Genomic DNA, 15,472 nt, shown 5'->3' on the forward strand with positions numbered 1-15,472 from the left:
TAATAAAATATGAACAGAACTGACCTGTTAGTTGCAATAAGATGAATAGAAAACTGCTTTTAACAGGGAGGATCCCTAGAAGATTTCAGTGAAGAATCATACAGTGCCTTAAAATTTTCACTTACACATTCTGCAAAGGCTCATTAATGGTCTGTTCGGTTACTCAGAGGATTTGATCTTCTCAGCAAGCAGCTTCCAAACACAGTTCTGGAATGTTAGTCGCAATTTCCACTTGAAGGGTGTGCTGCCTTCAAATCTTGATCTCGATCTACTAGCAGGTCTTTTTCATCCTCTAAGCCTATGGAGAGTCGAATCAGGATATCCCTGTCATTCTCTGGCACTGATGCATGGGTCATGATTGCTGGAAGCTCAACAAGACTTTTGTATCCTCCCAATCTTTAAGAGTAAATAACTTTAGGTTCTTAGGGAAAGTCTCAGCATGTTGAAGAGTGCCCTTAATAAAAAAAAAAAAAAAAGGTGATCATCTCGAGGCAACCTGTGCCCTGCCACATTGCCAATTCATGCTGTGGATGGGAGAGCAAACCAGGATAAATAACTATTTCTATCCGAGGATTACATTCTAGGAATTGGGCAAGAGCCATTCCATTTTCGAAGTGCTTCTCTATTTGGATTTGCAGAGTCTTCAGGCCTCGATTGCAGAGGTAACAGTCAATAGGAGATGGAATTGCTCCAAGAGCATTTTGCAAGAAATGAAGTCTACCTTGGAGGTCTTCAGAATTAACAGACACTAAACCCATTCCAACATCACTGTGGCCATTCATGTATTTTGTTGCAGAATACATAAAAATATCAGCTCCCAGAGCCAAAGGCCGCTGGAAATACGCCGACATAAAAGTGTTTTCCACAGCCAAAATAATGTCTCATGCTTATGGACAGTATGTACGCAGGCTTCAATGTCAATCAGCTTCAAGTTAGGGTTTGTGGGGATTTCAATCCAAACCAGCTTGGTTTCTGGTGTATTTGCTGTCTCTAGCAATTTGATTTTGGAACATTCAACAAAATAAATCTTTAATCCAAATTCAGCAACCACCTGCCTGAAGTACCTGTTCGTACCTCCACACGCATCATCCATGCAAATAATTTGGTCTCCTGCTTTTAAAAGATGAGTAATAGTCATAGTGGCTGCTAAACCCGCAGCAAAGGCCAAACTGTACTTGGCCCCATCCAGTGTTGCCCCTGCTTTTTCCAAGAAATTCCTCGTGGGACTTCCAGAATGGCTGTATTCAAAACCCGAGGGCTGTCCGGGAGCTCCTTGCTTGAATGTAGTGGATGGTGAGATGGGTGCACCACATCCTGGAAATTCCACTGCCCTGGTTCCTGGCCGGCATGGAGAGCCTGCAGGGCAAAATGTTGGCAGCTAGGCAGGAAACCCTATGGGGAGGCATTTTTTTCTGCAAAGGAGAAAGCAAGAGGGGTTGGGGGGAGTGAGAAATATCCGACTAGGAAACCGAACATCGGGACTAGAAAGAAACAGAGTAAATGAAGCAACAGAGAGCTCAAGTATGCTGGCTGAGCCAAACTCCGGTGCACCGATATGGCATGTCTTCATGGAAAAATATAAACCCTGGCCTTTACCTTACACCATACACAAAAACCAGACCTGGGGTGGGGGGACGTATTTTATCTGAGAGGTAATACAAAGCTCTTGAAAACAAAATGTGAAAATATCTTCATGACTCCTAAGAAAGCAAAGATTTATTGCACACACATACACACACACACACACACACACACACACAAATTAGATCATCCCTAAAGACTAAAGAATTGGAAAAGTTAAGGATTTCTGTACATTGTGAAAAAGCAAGTCATCAAAGAGAAGAAAAATATCAGCAACCAAGGAACTGGCTAGAGAAAAGTCTTCTATCTAGAAAAACATGAACGACTATAAATCAGTAAGAAATGGACAGAAAACCCAATAGAAAGATGGGCAAAAACTTAAATAGGCACTTTATGAATAAAGTATAGAAATGACCAAAGATATATATCATCATTAGTCATCAGGAGATGCAAATTAAAATCACAACAAAACACCAAGATGCACCCATTAGAATGACTCAAACTAAAAAACTGATACTATCAAGTATCTGGGGCCAGCTACACTCCCAGAGTAAACTGGTACAGCTACTTTGGAAATTGGTAGTATTACCCAAAGCTGGGAAACCCATCCCTGAAGACCCAGAAATTCCATTCCTCTATATCCACCCACAGAAGTGCTTATACATGTACAGAACAAATCACAAACATTGATGTTCACAACAGGGTTATTGGTACAGCCAGAAAGAAGGCTGTGGGATCCAGGGAACCAGGACAAAGGGCATTCCAAGAATTCCAGCAGAGGAATATCTCAGCTGTGTTGGGAGCCCTGAGGGCAAGCGCACTGGGAGGCACCCAGAGGAGTATCCTGGTTGTGGCTGGGGGTGGGGGTCGGAAGGCTGGAATTAATGGATTACTTGATGTGAGTCACCTAGAGGGAAATTGCACCATGAGATTATGAGATGTGTGTAAAGAATGAGGATCACACACGCAGGCATGCACACACAAACACACACACACAAAGTAATTGAATATTGTCTCCACTGAATTGGAATGACCATGTTGGGAAGATAGGGAAAGGGATTCAGTCATGAAGACCTTACAAGAAACCAAATCTTTATTCATCACAATAAAGAAAATGTGTAAATTTGGGGTCAGGTGCAGTGGTGTACACCAGTAATTCCAGCGACTCAGGAGGCTAAGGCTGGAGGCTTATAAAAGTTTGAGGTCAGCCTCCACAATTTAGCAAGGCCCTAAGCAACTTAATGAGACCCCTGTCATAAAATAAAAAATAAAAGGGCTGGGGATGTAGGTCAGTGGTTAAGCACCCAGTACCAAAAAAAAAAAAAAAAAAAAAAAAAAAAAAGCCTTTTAGATGCATAGCAACCAATAAAAGAATTGAAAGTGCTTATTCATAGATCAGGCATTTGGAGGGAGAGGGAATAGAGAGATAGGGAACAAGTGCATTTTACATAAACCTTTTAGAGTTATTTGATAATTTTTAAATTCTGTGCGCATATTACTTGGATAAAATAAATTAATTAGGCTGGGCACAGTGGCTCCCAACAGTAATCCCAGCAGCTTAGGAGGCTGAGGTAAGAGCATCACAAGTTCAAGGCCAGCCTCAGCAACTTAGCCCTGCTCTAAGCAACTTAGCAAGGCCCTGTCACAAATTTAAAAAATGAAAAGATCTGGGGATGTGGCTCAGTGGTGAAACTCCTCTGGTTTTAATTCCCAGTATAAGACCCACCCTTGCAAATAATTAATTAAGCAAAAAAGAAAATTTTTAAATGTCTGAAAATAGAAGCCAAAATATCTAGTGTGTGTCTCTAAGTAATGTGATTATAAGTTACCAGGATTTTTTTTTCTTTTTGCTCCTTTGATTTTTCAACCGTGAACATTTTTAAAGTAAAAGATACAGTGGATTCTTAAGCAGAATATTTGACTCATCCGAGGGAAAGCCTAAGGAGCCACCACAAGTCGCTCATCCATAGGTCTGGCTGGCCCTCAAGAAGCTCCAAAGAGGGGAGTACTGCAGGAGAGAGCAACCAAGGGGTCCCGGCCAGGCCCCCCAAGGGCACACCAGGCTTGGTTCTAGTTTCTGAAGTGGTATGAAGTCTAAAGGCAGGACATGGGCACAGGGTGGATGACCCCTGTGGGAGCTGTGCAGAGGTGGGCACCCAATCTAGCCATACACAAGAGGCCCTGCTCCAGACTGTAGATGCCCTGGTTGCAGGGAGAGTCACCTAAGCTGGGGACAGTGAAGGCTTCAAGGTTAAAGGGGAAGCTAGAAAATCAGAGAAGACACCATTCTGTACTTAAGGAGTAAGTACGTGGGGAGCTGGGCTACAAATTCCAGGCATCTTGGCCTTGATAAACTCAGGGAGTCTAGGCATTGTGACTGAGTCCTTGGAAACTGAACCAAGAGGAATAAGTTTTTTTATTTACAAGGTTTGTTAGTTCCTAGAGCTGCCATAACGAAGTGTAGTAGCCGTATCAATTATCCAGTATCCATTCCAAGACCCCCATTGAAACTTACAAATAATAATGAAACCTATATACACTGTTTTTCCTATCTGTGCATACCTATGATAAATCTTAATTTATAAACTATGCATAGTAAGAGATTAACAATAACAATTATAATAACTTACTGTAGAGCTTACCAATCTCAACATACAATTTTCTTTATTTCTCTATTAAGTGGAGAATGTTCTCCTTTTCTCTTTTTTTTTTTTATTGTTGGTCATTCAAAACATTACATAGTTCTTAATATATCATATTTCACAATTTGATTCAAGTGGGTTATGAACTCCCATTTTTACCCCGTATACAAATTGCTGTATCACATCAGTTACACTTCCATTGATTTACATATTGCCATTCTAGTGTCTGATGTATTCTGCTGTCTATCCTATTCTCTACTATCCCCCCTCCCCTTCCCTCCCCTCCCCTCCCCTCTTCTCTCTCTACCCCCTCTACTGTAAATCATTTCTTCCACTTGTATTATTCTTCTCTTACCCCTCATTTCCTCTTATATGTAATTTTGTATAACCCTGAGGATCACCTTCCATTTCCATGCAATTTCCCTTCTCTCTCCCTTTCCCTCCCACCTCTCATCCCTGTTTAATGTTAATCTTCTTCTCAAGCTCTTCGTCCCTACCCTGTCCTTGGTTACTCCCCTTATATCAAAGAAGTCATTTGGCATTTGTTTTTTAAGGATTGGCTAGCTTCGCTTAGCATAATCTGCTCTAATGCCATCCATTTCCCTCCAAATTCTATGATTTTGTCATTTCTTAATGCAGAGTAATACTCCATTGTGTATAAATCCTACATTTTTTTATCCATTCATCTATCGAAGGGCATCTAGGTTGGTTCCACAATCTTGCTATCGTGAATTGTGCTGCTATGAACATCGATGTAGCAGTGTCCCTGTAGCATGCTCTTATTAGGTCTTTAGGGAATAGACTGAGAAGGGGAATAGCTGGGTCAAATGGTGGTTCCATTCCCAGCTTTCCAAGAAATCTCCATACTGCTTTCCAAATTGGCTGCACCAATTTGCAGCCCCACCAACAATGAACAAGTGTACCCTTTTCCCCGCATCCTCTCCAGCACTTGTTGTTGTTGGACTTCATAGTGGCTGCCAATCTTACTGGAGTGAGATGGTATCTTAGGGTGGTTTTGATTTGCATTTCTCTGACTGCTAGCGATGGTGAGCATTTTTTCATGTACTTATTGATTGATTGTATGTCCTCCTCTGAGAAGTGTCTGTTCAGGTCCTTGGCCCATTTGTTGATTGGGTTATTCGTTATCTTATTGTCTAATTTTTTGAGTTCTTTTTATACTCTGGATATTAGGGCTCTATCTGAAGTGTGTGGAGTAAAGATTTGTTCCCAGGATGTAGGCTCCCTGATTACCTCTCTTATTGTTTCTTTTGCTGAGAAAAAACTTTTTAGTTTGAGTAAGTCCCATTTGTTGATTCTAGTTGTTAACTCTTGCGCTATGGGTGTCCTATTGAGGAATTTGGAGCCCGACCCCACAGTATGTAGATCATAGCCAACTTTTTCTTCTATCAGACGCCGAGTCTCTGATTTAAATTCAAGCTCCTTGATCCATTTTGAGTTAACTTTTGTGCATGGCGAGAGAAAGGGATTCAGTTTCATTTTGATGCAAATGGATTTCCAATTTTCCCAGCACCGTTTGTTGAAGATGCTATCCTTCCTCCATTGCATGCTTTTAGCCCCTTTATCAAATATAAGATAGTTGTAGTTTTGTGGATTGGTTACTGTGTCCTCTATTCTGTACCATTGGTCCACCCGCCTGTTTTGGTACCAGTACCATGCTGTTTTTGTTACTATTGCTCTGTAGTATAGTTTGAAGTCTGGTATCGCTATACCGCCTGATTCACACTTCCTGCTTAGCATTGTTTTTGCTATTCTGGGTCTTTTATTATTCCATATAAATTTCATGATTGTTTTATCTATTTCTACAAGAAATGCTGTTGGGATTTTGATTGGCATTGCATTGAACTTATAGAGGACTTTTGGTAATATCGCCATTTTGATGATGTTAGTTCTGCCTATCCATGAACAGGGTATATTTTTCCATCTTCTACGGTCTTCTTCTATATCTCTCTTTAGGGTTCTGTAGTTTTCATTGTATAAGTCTTTCACCTCTTTTGTTAGGTTGATTCCCAAGTATTTTATTTTTGGGGGGGATATTGTGAATGGAGTAGTTGTCCTCATTTCCGTTTCAGAGGATTTGTCGCTGATATACAGGAATGCATATGATTTATGCGTGTTGATTTTATATCCTGCCACTTTGCTGAATTCATTTATTAGCTCTAATAGTTTCTTTGTAGACCCTTTTGGGTCTGCTAGGTATAGAATCATGTCATCTGCCAATAGTGATAATTTAAGTTCTTCTTTTCCTATTTTTATGCCTTTAATTTCTTTCGTCTGTCTAATTGCTCTGGCCAGTGTTTCAAGGACTATGTTGAACAGAAGTGGTGAGAGAGGCATCCCTGTCTTGTTCCAGATTTTAGAGGGAATGCCTTCAATTTTCCTCCATTCAGAATGATGCTGGCCTGTGGCTTATCATAGATTGCTTTTACAATGTTGAGGTATGATCCTGTTATCCCTAATTTTTCTAGAGTTTTAAACATAAAGGGATGCTGTACTTTGTCGAATGCTTTTTCTGCATCTATCGAGATGATCATATGGTTCTTATTTTTAAGTCTATTGATGTGGTGAATAACATTTATTGATTTCCATATATTGAACCAGCCTTGCATCCCAGGGATGAATCCTACTTGATCATGGTGTATAATTTTTTTGATGTGTTTTTGAATCCGATTCGCCAGAATTTTATTGAGGATTTTTGCATCTAGGTTCATTAGAGATATTGGTCTGTAGTTTTCTTTCTTTGAGGTGTCTTTGTCTGGTTTCGGAATCAGGGTGATGTTGGCCTCGTAGAATGTATTTGGAAGTTCTCCCTCTTTTTCTATTTCCTGAAATAGCTTGAAAAGTATTGGTGTTAGTTCCTCTTTAAAGGTTTTGTAAAACTCTGCTGTATACCCATTCGGTCCTGGACTTTTCTTAGTTGGTAGTCTTTTGATGGTTTCTTCTATTTCCTCTATTGTTATTGGTCTGTTTAGGTTGTCTATATCCTCCTGACTCAATCTGGGCAGATCATATGACTTAAGAAATTTATCGATGCCTTCACTATCTTCTATTTTATTGGAGTATAAGGATTCAAAATAATTTCTGATTATCTTCTGTATTTCTGAAGTGTCTGTTGTGATATTGCCTTTTTCATCCTGTATGCTAGTAATTTGAGTTCTCTCTCTTCTTCTCTTCGTTAGCATGGCTAAGGGTCTGTCGATTTTATTCATTTTTTCAAAGAATCAACTTTTAGTTTTGTCAATTTTTTCAATTGTTTCTTTTGTTTTGATTTCATTAATTTCAGCTCTGGTTTTAATTATTTCTTGCCTTCTACTTCTTTTGCTGTTGTTTTACTCTTCTTTTTCTAGGATTTTGAGATGAAGTATAAGATCATTTATTTGTTGGTTTTTTCTTTTTTTAAGGAATGAACTCCAAGCAATGAATTTTCCTCTTAGAACTGCTTTCAATGTGTCCCATAGATTCTGATATGTTGTGTCTGTGTTTTCATTTAACTCTAAGAAGTTTTTAATTTCCTCCTTGATGTCTTCTAAAACCCATTAATCATTCAGTAACCTATTGTTCATTCTCCAAGTGATGCATGATTTTTCCTTCCTTCTTTTATCGTTGATTTTCAGTTTCATTCCATTATGATCAGATAAGATGCATGGTATTATCTCTCTCCTTTATATTGTGTAAGAGTTGCCCTGTGACATAATATATGATCTATTTTTGAGAAGGATCCATGTGCTGCTGAGAAAAAAGTGTAACTGCTTGATGTTGGGTGGTATATTCTATATATGTCAATTAAGTCTAGGTTATTAATTGTGTTATTGAGTTCTATAGTTTCCTTATTTAACTTTTGTTTGGAAGATCTGTCCAGTGGTGAGAGAGGTGTGTTGAAGTCTCCCATGATTATTGTATGGTGGTCTATTAGACTCTTCAACTTGAGAAGAGTTTGCTTGATGAACATAGCTGCACCATTGTTTGGGGCATATATATCTATGATTGTTATGTCTTGTTGGTATATGGTTCCCTTGAACAGTATGCAGTGTCCTTCTTTATCCCTTTTGATTAACTTTGGCTTGAAATCTATTTTATTAGATATGAGTATGGACACTCCTGCTTGTTTCCGCAGTCCATATGAGTGGTATGATTTTTCCCAACCTTTCCCCTTCAGTCTATGTATATCTTTTCCTATCAAATGCGTCTCCTGTAGGCAGCATATTGTTGGGTCTTGTTTTGTGATCCATTCAACCAGCCTGTGTCTCTTAATTGGTGAGTTTAAGCCATTAACATTTAGGGTTATTATTGAGATATGGTTTGTTCCTCCATCCATATTTGTTTATTAATGTTACTAAACCTGATTTGTTTTCCTCTTTGATTACTTTCCCCCCTTTACTGTCCTACCTCCCACTGTTGGTTTTCATTGTTATTTTCCATTTCCTCTTCCTGTAATGTTTTGCCAAGGATTTTTTGAAGAGATGGTTTTCTAGCTGCAAATTCTTTTAACTTTTGTTTATCATGGAAGGTTTTAATTTCATCTTCCATCCTGAAGCTTAATTTCGCCGGATACACAATTCTTGGTTGGAACCCATTTTCTTTCAGTGTTTGAAATATGTTATTCCAGGATCTTCTAGCTTTCAGAGTCTGTGTTGAGAGATCAGCTGTTATCCTGATTGGTTTACCCCTAAATGTAATCTGCTTCCTTTCTCTTGTAGCTTTTAAAATTCTCTCCTTATTCTGTATGTTGGACATCTTCATTATAATGTGTCTAGGTGTGGATCTCTTATGATTTTGCACATTCGGCGTCCTGTAGGCTTCTAGGATTTGGGATTCTGTCTCATTCTTCAAGTCTGGGAAGTTTGCTCGTATTATTTCATTGAATAGATTGTTTATTCCTTTGGTTTGGAGCTCTGTGCCTTCCTGTATCCCAATGACTCTTAAGTTTGGTCTTTTAATGTTATCCCATATTTCTTGGATGTTCTGCTCATGGTTTCTTAGCAGTCTTGCTGAGCTGTCTATGTTCTTTTCAAGTTGAAATACTTTGTCTTCATTGTCTGATGTTCTATCTTCTAAGTGTTGTACTCTGCTGATAGTATTCTCAATTGAGTTTTCGAGTTGGTTTATTGCTTCCTGCATTTCTAGGATTTCTATTTGTTTTTTATTACCTCTATCTCCCTGTGTAATTGATCTTTTGCTTCCTGGATTTGTTTATGTAGTTCCTTGTCAAAGTGATCTTTCATTGTCTGATTTTGCTGTCTCATGTCTTCCTTGAGACTCCAGATCATCTGAAGCATGTATATCCTGAACTCTTTATCTGACATTCCATCTGTTGCAGCTGTTACCTCTTCTAAAGTTGAGTTGACCTGCATTGCTTGTGGTCCTTTCTTTCCTTGTCTTTTCATACTGCTCGCATTTCTTTCTGCTTGGTGAAACTGTTGTGTTTTTGAAATTTTCCCTCTATTTATTTATATTGCTCTTGTATAGTTGAAAAATCTCCCTTGCAGGGCAGGTAGTGGCTGTGATCCTCCTCCAATTGAGGTGATCTGTCTACCACGCTGGCAGGCCGCTAGGTCTGCTCTGCCGGTCGGTCGCAGGTCTGCCTACCCTGCAGGCGCGTGGAGCAGCTCTGTCACTCCGCAGGTTGCTGGGCCTGACCTGCTGGTGGGTCGCAGGTCCGCCTACCTTGCAGGTGCAGGGGGAGGGGGCAGCTCTGCCCCTCAGCAGGCCACTGGGCCTGATCTGCCGGTGGTCACAGTTCCGCCTACCTTGCAGGCACTGGGGGAGGGGGCGGGCCTGCCCCTCAGCAGGCCGCTGGACCTGTTCTGCTGGTGGGTCACAGGTCTGCCTACCCTGCAGGCTCATGGGGCAGCTCTGTCACTCTGCAGGTTGCTGGGGCTGACCTGCTGGTGGGTGGCAGGTCCGCCTCCTCCTTTTCTCTTAAAGAAAGCACTTTATGGCTTCATTTTTTGACAGGCCTGAAATGCCAGCATCACTATGCGGGTACTTTGAAGCCATTACTAAGTAAAATCAAAGTTACTTGAACACAAGTACTGCTGTACCACAGTCAACCTGATAATGGAGATGGCTACCAAGGGACTAACAGGCAGGTAGTATATACAGTGTGGATACACTGAACAAAGGAATGATTCACATCCCGGACAATAACAGGACAACACAAGATTTCATAATACTATCCAGAATGATACACAAATTAAAACTTCTGAATGAATACATTCAGACTACTGTTGAGTTTAGGTAACTGAAACTGTGGAAAACTGAGTGGCTTACACAAACTGTTAAAGATTAAACAATCCATTTTAAAAATTAATTGTCTCACAATTCTGGAGGCCAGAAGTCTAAGATCCAGGTGTTGGAAAGACTATGCTCCCTCTGAAGTTGCTACAGAATGATCTGTCACAGGTCTCTGTCCCAGCTTCTGGGAGTTCCTTGGCTTTGGCAGCATAAGCCCCACTCTCACATGGCCTTCTCTCTGCGTGCATGTCTGCCCAGGTGCACATTTCCCCTTTTTATAAGAACACCAGTCATGTTGGTTAAGAGTTCACCCTATTTCAGTAGGATCTCATTGTAACTTAACCAATTACATTGACATCAACCCTATTTTCAAATATGGTGATATTCTGAGGTCATGGGGTTTAGGACTTCAAAGTGTGAATTTTGAGGGGACACATCAACTCATAGCACAGCTGCAGACCGATGTGGACAGCAGGGTCTGGATTCAGCTTGGCCAGCAGATCCAGTGTGAAGCAGCTGAGGAAACCAGAGGTAGGATCCAAGAGCAAAGCCTCACACCCTCCCAGACACAGAGGAATGGAAGGGTGGCGTCACCCATTGGCTTTGGGAATGACAAGGGAGTTTGGCCCCCTGGGATGGTACAAAGGAGCCACGAGTCAGCCTCACTGAGATCAGGGACAAAACACAGCTAAGAAGCACCGCGCACTGCCAGGCGCTTTTGGAAATGTGTTGCTTTATACGTGACTTGACACAGCTAGTCCTCCACTAGGGCCACTGGGGGAGATGTGACCATCGTCCCCACTTTGAGGACCCTGGGGCTCGGAAAGATTAGGTATCTTTGTCTAAGTTCCCAGCAGTGAATGATAGGACCTAGGATTCCACCGTAGGTCTGATGAACTCTCACTCACTCCTGGGCCCACTTCAACCACTCTGTTTGAGTCGGCTTCCATTGAAGGGAAGGGCTGCCCGGATCTCTGGTAAAATATGGTAGTGAGGTTAAGTGGAGACAGCTGGGATCGACTGTGGATGTCTGCCCCAACAGGAGAGTGGGGAGCTGGGTGGGTGTGTGCTGTGGATATGCCACCCAGTAGATGGAGTTCTAACCAGGGACTCCAGAGAGCTGGGTGCTAGGCTTCTAGAACCTGGCCTCTAGAGAGGTATAGAACCCAGATTTATTCAGTCTTTGGGCAATAGGCACCCCTCGGCTCTCTGTGTATTAACAACCTCATACATAAAACAAACAAAGGTGATTTAAAATTTCTCTCTTGACCCCAAATTCTGTTTTCTATAAAGAAATTACTTGTCTCTCTTGAAGAACAATTTATAAACTTGTAAATTTACATATCTGCACATATTTGTACATAAAATGGAGATTTTTAAAAGAATAAAAATCCATTTCTATCTTGATGGGATTACCTAGAGAGGCTGAAGTATCTCTTTCACAAAAGGCGTTTAAGTGTGTTAGAGAAACACCTGTCTAACTATTAGCAAGCGCCTCCTGAATGACCAGCCTGAGTCCTACCAGCTGGTGAGTGTTCTTGGGCAGAAGCTCTGGGAGCCCATCAATACCCCACTAGCACCCAGACGAGATCCCCATCATTTGTTGCCCAGTCAGGGATGGGTGAGCCCAGGTGGGAGGCCATATGCCTGCATCTGAGCCATTCGATTGTGTTCTTCATTTCAAGGGGCTGTCAGGAAGATTAAGGACTGTCTGTCAATGTCAGATTTGTAAAACATTTTGTAATCCTTGAAGAAGACACATCAGATACATGCCAGATCATCGGCAGCCAGAAATAACATTCTCACTCCCTCCCCCATCCTCCTTCAGAGACTGCCAATAAACTTCCTCTTTAGACAAATCCTGTCACACTCCTGTGAAAGAATTTCAAAGAAAAGTCATGAGAATTTCTCCACCCTTTTCCCTCTGTGAATCACCCTCATTCCCAAAATGAATGCTTTTATATCTGAAATGCTCAGAGCTTCAGAACCCCACGCAGGATCTTTCCATGTAGAAATGGGCTCCGACTCGACTCTGTAGACACCTTTGGGTCCAAAGCTCCCCGTGAGAAACAGGTAGGATGCTTCTTCCCTTCTCTCTGCCAGGGGCTCCACTCTGCCCCAAGGGCTGCTCCTCAGGGCTAGGACAGGAAAACCCAAGGATGTCTGAGTCCCAAGAAACAGGAAGGTGGGCTGGGGGTCAGCCCTAGGTGCCCAGGCTTGGCCCTTTATATGAGTAAGTGGTTCAGAGCATACCCTGAAGGCACCGGCCCCAATAAAGACCTAACTAAAACAGTACCTACTGGTAGAGCAGAGGAATAGGAGAAAGAAAAATTCAAACAATTTTGAAAGGGAAGAACCAAACTAAAGAACCCATCCTGAGTGATTTCAAGGCTTATTCTAAAACAGTAACGATCTTGTTGTTTTAATGTAAAGATACAGAAATTGGTGAATAGAACAGAAGATTTCAGAAACAGATCCACAAATACATAGACAATTGTGCCTAGAAAATTCTGTGGCCAGAGAATAATCTTTACAACTAAAGGTGCTAAAACAATTAGACAGATATTCATATCAAAAGAGCCAACTCATATTTTTTATTGGTCCTTTTTCGTTACAGATGACAATAGGATTCATTTTAACATAATTATGAAAGAATGGAATATAATTTGTTCTAATTCAGTCCCTAGCACTTCCCCTCCCCCTCCCCTCTTTCTTCTCCCTGTTCCCTTCCCTGTACTCCACCTATCTTTCTGTTATTTCATTACACACACACACACACACACACACACACACACACACATATTATACATTTTAAATATAAATGTGGATACACACAATGGTGAGATTCATGTATGTACATAGGAAAGTTAGGTTAGGTCCACTCCACTGTCTTTCCCTATCCCAACTCTCCTCCTTTCCCATCCTTCCTCTTTGTTTACTCCAGTGATCTTTCTTCTGTTTGGATTAGCTTCTGCATATCAGAGAAAACATTCTACCTTTGACTTTGGGTGAGATTGGCTTATTTCACTTAGCATGATCGTCTCCAGTTCCATCCATCTACCAGCAAATGCCTTGAAGTCATTCTTCTTTAGCCAACCTCCATCTTTACCTAACATTATATACAAAAACGAACCGGAAATGGATCATAGATCTAAATGGAAGAGTTAACACTATAAAATTTCTAGATACAGAAGGGAAAATCTTACTGACCTGAGTTTTGGCAAGAATTTCTGAAATAAGATACAAGAAGTACAAAGTATAAGAGAAAATAAATTTGAATGTTCACCCTTTGAAAGAAAATGAATATGAAAATAAAAAAGGAAGACAGAGACTCTGAGAAAATACTTACAAAACATACACAACAAAGGATTTGTATTGGGATTACCTAAACAACTCCCACAGGGGCTGGGGTTGTGGCTCAGGCTCAGGGGTAGACCACTTGCCTCGAACATGTGAGGCACTGGGGTTGATCCTCAGCACCACCTAAATAAATAAAATTAATAAAATAAAGGCCTTGTGCCCACATACAACTAAAAATATTTTTTTAAAAAAGAACTCCCACAGATGAACAATTAGAACTCAAATAGACCAATTAAAATCCCAAAAGATTTAAGACTCACTTCACCAAACTAGATGGACTGTGGGATATAAGCGCTATGAAAAAAGGCTCACCATCCAAAGTCATAGGGACGTGCATATTAAAGCTGCAATTTTCTGGTTCTGGTTTGTCTTTAGAACCCTGCAAGGGGTCCACAAGGGGCATGGCTGGCCAGTTCCTGAGTGGTAACGGTTTTTGTCTGGGGCAGGTGGGCCAAGCCTGTTTCCTCCATATTGCAGAATAAAGCCCTGCTTCCTGAACAAACAAACAAACTACAATGAGGCTGCCCCGGACCGGCTGCCCTGCCCAGAGATCTTTTCTCTGGGCTTGGCCTAGGCTACTTTGGACCAACTTCTGAAGCTACCTCCGTGGTCGCTGTAATGCTCCTGAACCGGAAGTCTCCTGTCAATCAACTGCCCCCTGCACTGCTACCACCATCACTTCTGCCTCTGATTCTGCTGCTGCCAGCCTGAGACCACCTGGAAGACTTCTTTCTGGGTGCTGCTGCCACAACAGACACCGCTGCCCTGGGTGCAACTGAAGCTGACACTGCTGCTGACCCCCGAGATCGCCTGCTGTCACTGCCCCCACAGCTGCAATTGCAGCCACCACTACTGCTGACCCGCTGCCTGCTGCCAACAACCACGGCCACTACCGCTGCTGCAAAGGCCTAGAGGTCTGCTTCTGGGGAGACTCCAGGTTTGGTTGCACGTGGCTGCACCCATTTGGGGACCCCAGCCAGGACTGGGGACCTGGGTATCAGCAGGCTTACCACCATAAGAGCCTTTTTCTGGGACCTGCAGATCCAGTGTGGGGGTGCCTGCAGGTTTGGAGGAGCCTGGGGTCTTCCTGCTGAGAGTGCTGGTGGCCCTTGTCTTGCTGCTGCGTCTCAGGGTTGCTCCTTTACATGAGGGTATCCCTGGTGGTCTCTCTGCAAATAGGAGTAACACTGAGATCTTGGGACTGCAGCGTGGCTGATCCTGAGTATTTGAAGCCCAGATCCATGGGAGAGTGACTGGGTTTGCAAGGGCTGATCTGGGTTTGGTGATCCTCAGAGATGTCAGAGACAGGGCTGAGAAACTGTTGAACACTGACAGAGACAGTTCGACTCTCCAGCAAGATTTATTTTATTTTTCTATTCGTTAATATCTCTACCATATTTGGAAAATGATGGTTTTTATGCATCACTGTGTGGAGAACAAGGATATATGAATGGTGTTTGCATTTTTGTTGTATTCTTATGTATTTAAATTTTTCTCTTTGTTCTTATTCTTCCTCTCTCTTGTCTATTTTCTTGGATTTTCTTTCCAACTGTTCTCCAACCAATAGTCAATCTCTGTCGGCTCCTCTTCCACTCTTCCTGTGAATTTTCACTTCTAGCTTCTCTCTTCCTCTCTTG

General features: G+C 41.7%; 1 pseudogene across 1 annotated transcript; it reads right to left on the reverse strand.

The window, feature by feature from the left end:
- Window positions 1-215: 215 nt before the first annotated feature.
- LOC308649275 (cystathionine gamma-lyase-like) lies at window positions 216-14,238 on the reverse strand (annotated as a pseudogene). The gene is made up of 4 exons: window positions 14,148-14,238; window positions 13,686-13,705; window positions 965-1,392; window positions 216-833 (listed from the first exon to the last, which is right to left on the reverse strand). The product of its transcript is annotated as a cystathionine gamma-lyase-like (transcript).
- Window positions 14,239-15,472: the final 1,234 nt, after the last annotated feature.

This window comes from Spermophilus citellus (genome assembly GCF_964194105.1).
Source record: "Spermophilus citellus genome assembly, chromosome: 5".
Lineage (NCBI taxonomy): Eukaryota > Metazoa > Chordata > Mammalia > Rodentia > Sciuridae > Spermophilus > Spermophilus citellus.